Source organism: Aegilops tauschii, chromosome 6, assembly GCF_002575655.3.
Source record: "Aegilops tauschii subsp. strangulata cultivar AL8/78 chromosome 6, Aet v6.0, whole genome shotgun sequence".
Taxonomy (NCBI): Eukaryota; Viridiplantae; Streptophyta; class Magnoliopsida; order Poales; family Poaceae; genus Aegilops; species Aegilops tauschii.
This window is the reverse complement of record NC_053040.3, coordinates 86,644,088-86,651,234: the sequence shown is the minus strand read 5'-3', so window position 1 is coordinate 86,651,234 and position 7,147 is coordinate 86,644,088. Positions and strand designations below refer to the sequence as shown.

The 7,147-nt window shown below is 39.0% G+C and overlaps 1 long non-coding RNA gene across 1 annotated transcript; it reads right to left on the bottom strand.

The window, feature by feature from the left end:
• Positions 1-3,750: 3,750 nt before the first annotated feature.
• LOC141025325 (uncharacterized) lies at positions 3,751-4,319 on the bottom strand. The gene is made up of 2 exons (XR_012186810.1): positions 4,202-4,319; positions 3,751-4,103 (listed from the first exon to the last, which is right to left on the bottom strand). It is a non-coding gene; the product is annotated as an uncharacterized lncRNA (long non-coding RNA).
• Positions 4,320-7,147: the final 2,828 nt, after the last annotated feature.

The window sequence follows — 7,147 nt, the reverse complement described above, 5'->3', positions numbered from 1 at the left end:
TATGTCTTGCGTCCCGCGCTCGCTCATGCCGACCTCGCCTCTAGAGCCCACCAGTGCCCTCGAGCCTCCTCCTCTCTTTAGCCATCCCTTGGCATCTGTCGTGCGCCCACCACGACAAAAATTGCAAATAAACCAGGATTGTTACCAACTGTTGGTAGTGTGATGCCTTTTTAAGAGAATTTGGTAGATAATAAATTCCCATGTCCATCTTCTAGCAAAACAATGGAATGGTGACTTTGTAAAGCCCCGTGAATTATACTTATCAGCTTGTCTATTCTAGTATAAAAAATTGTATCCTACTATAGATATAAGACACATCAATTGTTCCTATAACATGGAGTAATCCCATCACATATTTTCCCTCTGACTTAACAAAAAATGGATATCGCCATCCACGTAGACTTGTACATATCAGCCAAAAGATTCCATCAGCTCAGAACCATCTTTACCTCCACCGCAAAACAACTTCAACACCGTAGGGCCTAACATCAGGGCAGCAACAAGTATTAGGTTGTAGTTACTGGGCACATGAAAAACAAAATAACAACAATGAATTTTTGTATTGAAAATGATCATCCAAGTGCAGTTTTGGTCCTTCAAAACAAATTGGGCTTTGAGTTTTACACCGAAATAGGCAACAAAACGGTGAACAAGGCCGAGTCTTGTATCGTAATATGTGAAACTAAACTCACTATTTTGGGTTTGTAACATTAGAACATAAATCTAGAAGATTACAATATGACTCCATACCAAGGGAAAACTTTATACGCTTCTATTATGCATTCAATACATTTTTGTTATTTTATGAATCATTAACGTTGTTATATAATAACAATGGAGTCAGGCAACTAAATACTCTGTAGAAGCTGCTGGAGCTTGTACATAGTAGTTAGTTGCATGACTCCATTGTTATTGTATTTCTAGTATTATATAATCTCAAACAAAAAAAACATTAGAGCATAAAATGCATTTCTTCTGCAACAACTGATGCAAGCTTTCCATTACAAAAGTAAATCCAAACCTGAAAGTTCGAGCATATAAATTAGGCATTAGCATAGAAAATTTCAACCACTTTAAGGAAATAAAAATTACTTCACATGCTTGATTAATTTTCATGACCCCCTTGGAATCATGTCCTTACAACATGAATATACTCTTCTGCATATTGGACATGATAACTCCAGTGTAATAAGCCTACCCTCCTGAGCATGTTAAGCTATGTCAATTTTGTATTGGACAAAGATTGGTTTTACCTATGAGAGCACAAATCAAAGTTATGTCGAAAAAGTATGTTTGTCAAGCCTTGCAATAATGCAGGACCAATAGCTATAGTCATACCCTAGAATCAAGTTCTTGAAATCTTCAACTTGACCCTCTTAAAAACTAAATGAAAACAAGTTCATCACAAAGCCTATGGAATGGCCAAGCATTACCTTGGTCTTGTGCATGGAGGTGAGCTGCACAACCTCATCGTAGTGGTCACAGTCCTTGGCATGGTGCGACGCCTAGGCGCATGGTGATATCGATATGTGTTTGTCAGCTGTGGATCCGAGGCTGGCGGTGGCAGCGGCGGATCGCCTCGACGTCGAGGATAGGAGTAGCTTCTGGACCTAGTCATAAACGAGGTGCAACCATCCCCGCTCGATCTTGCTGAGACACCAGTTCATGCAGGGCGCCAAGCGGTAGATCTGCGCGATTGGGACATGGTTGAAGCGTCACAAGATGGCAAGAGGGAAAAGGGTTATGACTGACAAACATGTGAGCGAACAATGTTTTGGTAAGAAAAAAAATCAGAGTCATGGGAGGTGGTAAAAAAACCAAAAGGGTTGGAGGCAGAAGAAGAGGAGACCGCAAGACCGGAGAGGGAACCTTGCATTTCTTTATCTCCCTTCTACTAATTAGCATGGTTAATAGTATAGCCAGTTGTTGGCTATACATTGTTGCCATGTCATCTATAGTCAGTCCTATAGCATAGTTACTATAAATATGCACTACTATGGCTCACTTTACACATCATAAAGTATTTAGGAGCACGTGTTGCAGTTGCTATTAATCTCAAGTCCGCTTTTCTTCTCCCACCTCTTCTTTCTCCTCCAACTCAGCAAGAATATATTACGTAAATCCTTATAGTCCGCGTACATCACCTTATTATACTTACTCTACAAGTATTGCCATGATGCGGCTAATCCCCCCCCCCCCCCCCCCCCCCCCCGCATGCATGTGATGACATCCTTAAGATTTCTCTCTAATGTTTGAAATTCAAAAAGTTTTATCTCTAAAATTGTCAGTTCGATTGATGATCCATTTTCATCATTCATTTTGTCGAGGACGTATCTTTGAAACTAGATCCCATGTCGACATGTTTCGACTACTTTTTTCGGTCCATACTTGCCACATTGTTCCATTCACTTGTCATACTACTTACCCGACAAAAAATAACTTACTTGCCATATTTACTAATATTGTATTCGTATAAAGTTTGTCGGTGCTTATAAATCCAATTGCCACAATGTTCTGATGGCTTGTCATTTATAACTCTACCTAGTTGTCATGTTGCCTCATAAAGCTTATCAGTGCTTATAAAATTTAGTTGCCACAAATATTTTGATATGCTTATCATTTTTATCTATCAAGTTGCCAAAATAGTCGTTGAGTGATCTAGATAGCTTAGCCCCATGATAAAATCATAGAGCTCTGCATTCAGCGATGTCCATAGAGAAGTAGATGCTGCTTTTAGAATGTGCATTTTTCTCGTTGGATCTAATTTGGTGAAGAAAAGACCAAATATTGTGTGGTTATTTTGTGCTGCACCAGAGCACGGTGCGCCACGACAGGGTCTGTCCCTTGGATGGTTGTTTCAAATATGTGCATTTTCAGATATGGCTATAGATGTTACGATAATTTAAAACATGGATGGCATGATCTCTAATGTTCTAATACAATTTCATAAATTTATGAAAAACATAAATGCTACAACTTAAAAATCTAGCTGCGCAATTCGTGGACCACCTTACTAGGTGTTGTGACTGATGGGAAAACATGGAATGTGCAAACTATAGTTGCGTGTGCCCAGCGTGCTCGCCCGACTTCATGTGTAACTATAGTTGCTCTCCGCATGTGGGCGTGCAACTGTAATTTTTTTGGAACGAAGAGCAACTGTAATTGAGCGCATGAAAGAAAAAAAATTACTCATAAAGATAATAATAATGATGTACAGGTACTAAAAATGAAAAGTGAAACCCCAAAAAGGAAAAATCCGCACGAATCCTTGTTTGCAGATCCAACGGTTCAGAAGCTAATTGAGAAATTGCAATCCCAGTAATAGATAGATAGGGCTTTGTATGAAATAGAGCAATGCGTGTGTACATAATTTCGGTCAACGGTGTAGATTTTTCAAACATGTGTGCACATGCACCCAGATAAACAATAAAAATGAGAAAATAACAAAAAACATCAAATAATTCTAAAAATTGTAACTAACATGATCGAGGTGCAAAGTTTCACGAAAAAGGATATCAATGGTATTCTAGGCAAAAAGAAAAAACTAGACCCCATAAAAACAATTATTTGAAGCAATTTGGAGGTTCGGGTTTTTTTTAGCAAGACATGCATGTCATTTTATTTGCGAAACTACAATATCTGCCCATGTTCACCGATGTATCTTTGCGTTGTCATAGGCTCATAGCACACAATAATCGGCAAGTGTGGTGAGCAATCTTCAAACTATTCATATTAAAAAATAGCACACGATAATCAGCAAAAAAAGCTTTATTGATCCTCAGAGACACGTCCGCTTAAAGATCCAACGTTACATGGCTCGCAAAATCAATGACCTATCGTCATATCAAAGGAGATACAGCCGTATTAAGAATCCAACATGTTACGTTGCATGCTCAATCATCCCGTGTCATCGTCACTTCACGGCTTCACGCAGCAGCACGTGCCGCCGCCGTCCGGCTTGCAATAGCTTTTCAACAGGTCGTAGCCTCGCTGGTAGCAGTAAGCCCTGCAGAAGATGTCGATGTCAGGCTTGCCCGGCGGCGGCGGCGGCGCGCAGCCCAAAGCATGTATGCAGTTCGTCGTCGGATCGGCGCCGGTTGTACCTGTGCACGACGACGGCCACACTCCGTTAGCTTTCAAGTTGATCGTATGGCGCAACACAGATCGCCCGAAATTTTTAGCGGGCGAAGGAGAAGTTTACCTATGTTTCTTCCGGCCGCCTGACAGGACAGGAGAGACGACATGGCCAGAAGAGCCACCAGGCACAGAGCCGCCTGGGCGTCGCTGCTGGCACGCGCCATGAGGGTTGAGGAGGGGTGTTTGGTTAATCCTATGGTTTTTCTTTGGGAGTTGATTATCTCTCACGCGTGCTGGTGTTTATATAGGGGCACTAGCGAATCCCGGAGGAAATCTCGAACCTCCAAATGGTATGCATGTCATTTTTGATGATCAATTCTTAGGAAGGAAATCTCGAATGGTATGATTTTTATTTTTATTTTTCGGGAGGTGGTATGGTTGATTCATTGAGTATATTTCTTACTGCTGGTTTAATTATACAGATGCCCGAGACGATCTCCTACTCTATTTATGTTTCTTTATAAAGTATTTCCTTTATTGCACACGCTCTCTTTTTACTCCACCACGATCAATGCTACACCTATGGGGGATTTGATACGGGATTGACGGACAAAGCAACGTGGGGGCTGAGAACAATTCCAACCGCTCTCTTAGAAAACCTCTCCCCTCAAATAAATCTCTTGTAAACTTCTTTTCCTAAAATCTGTTTTTAAGGACCTATGTGGGATTTGATACGGGATTTACGGGATGGCCTAAAATTTAGGGGAAGTTTTCTCAAAGTAACTTTTGTCAGTTCTCGTAAACCCATAAAACTGTTTTTTATTTTTCATTAAACAATCCTAGCTAATGGCCTAGGGCCCACAAGTCTGTGACAAGTGTGACGAGCCACTCACCATTGATTTAGCGAGCCTGAAAAAAAATCCTAGCTAATGGCCTAGGGCCCACAAGTCCGAGAGCAATTACCGTTCTACATATTCCAAAATTTCAATTTAGAAGTTTACTCTGAATCGAGAAAAAAAACATAAATCTTGGTGTGGATAATAAAGTGATTTCAAAATAGATACTCCCTCCTTCCATATATATATATATATGGCATAATGTATTTTTCGAGATTTTTTTGTTGCATGGGTGTATTTTTGGAGATTGCCTTTGACTATTGACAAGATTAAAAGTATATAAGATGTATAATATGAAAATTATATCATTGGACGCTCCTTTCACGTACGAATTCGACAGTATGTGTGTAACTTGCATGTCATATATTATTACTCTAACATGTGATCAAAATTAATCTTAAAAACGCATTAGGCCCTATATAAATGGAAAGAGGGAGTACCACTTTATCATAATTGAATTTGATGCTTTTGTTTCTCGATCTCTTTTCAAATTTTGATTAGAAATTGTGTTGTGTGATCTATGTAAGACCCTAATAGGGCCGGGGTTGATATTCCCTAAGGGGGGATCTAACACGAACGAACGTTACGTTTCTCCAGAAATGCTTGTTCGAGCAAACGACACCACTAGAGAGCGTTCCCTCAAAACAACACTTTCAAACAATGTTAAGAAATGACTATGCTATAATAGAGAGATTTTATGAGCCACAACAGAGATATTTTCCATGATAAGATGAAAAAACGCCATGCTCCAGTAGAAAATTGACATGCATTTTAGAGATTTTGCATGTTGCAGCATAGAGAATTGACATGCGGTTCAGGAATTTGTCATGCTACAGCTGGGAGAATTGCTAGGCTGAGAAAAAGGGTAAGTTGTCCATATGTTCAGGAATTGCCATGCTATAACGGGCCAAATTGCCATGCTCTGTAGAGTAGTTGCCATACGTGCTTCCAGTAATTGACATGCCACACACGGAGTTGTTTCCTAGGGAGTGTGTGGGAGCGAACGGTAGTACCGTTCTTTGGGGGTTCATGCGAGCGAACTGTGTACCTGATAGCTTGCAAATGCACGGAGTTTAGTTGTAGCCTTCTAAAAGTAAGAGTATCGATCCCACAGGGAGCATAGGAATCAATCTTTGGTCCTTTACAAGGTGAAAATAATGTGCCTAGAAATTGTAAGTATTCCAGATCAGTAGTGATGATAATAACAAGGTTGCAAGTGTAAAGGTGAATAAATGAGCTGAAATAAATAACAAGTAAAATGACTAGACTTGAGACAAATGATTAAGAGTCAATTACACTGGTGGTGCTTGAACCTGGCGCAAACGATCGCTTTGGTGCTAGAACTTGTGGCATATATTGAAATGATGCAAAAACTTGGCTCGGGCATGCAAATACGGTGCATATCACGTTTTGGATACGAAATGATGCTGACTTGGCATGCCAGCGCGTCATGGGGCCCGCTGTCAATGACTTAAAGGCTGAGAGGAGTGTATGCGGCCTGTTTTTTTTTGCAGAACCCCCTTGAATTGTTATTTTATTTATTTCACTATGGGAGGTGGGTACCGTCTGTCAGTGAAGTGTGAAAATTACCAAAAAATAAAGCTCCCGGGTCTCGAACCATGCACACATCTACTAGTATTCACGGCACAAAATGGATAACTACGCTTAATGTAACAAAACAAACACGCTCGTGAGTTGAAATGGACTATGATCAATGCAGCCCATTTTGCACCTGTTCTTTTTTAGAAATTGGTAAAAGGTATGTAAATTCTAATGCCAGTAATAATAATAACCTTTGATTATTCGTGTGGTATAAATATTATACATACAAAATAGATAACTTACTTTTCATAATTGTTCACGTATTATTTTAAAAATATCATATATTTAAAATAGTATTTATGAATTACAAAATATTTGGATAATTAATAACAATACAATTTTTTAACATTAAATTCCAAATTATACGCACATTTTTTAGTTCAATGTTTGTATAAATAATTACTCATAATATAAAATATAAAATTTCATATAAATATTCATCTTGACTAATATTTAAATCATATATATTTTTAATATAAATCACAAGTGAAAATTGTGCCACACAGATGTTTGTATTCATCATTTTTGTATAATTTAAATATAAGCTACAAATGTATAGTTTTTTTGTATCC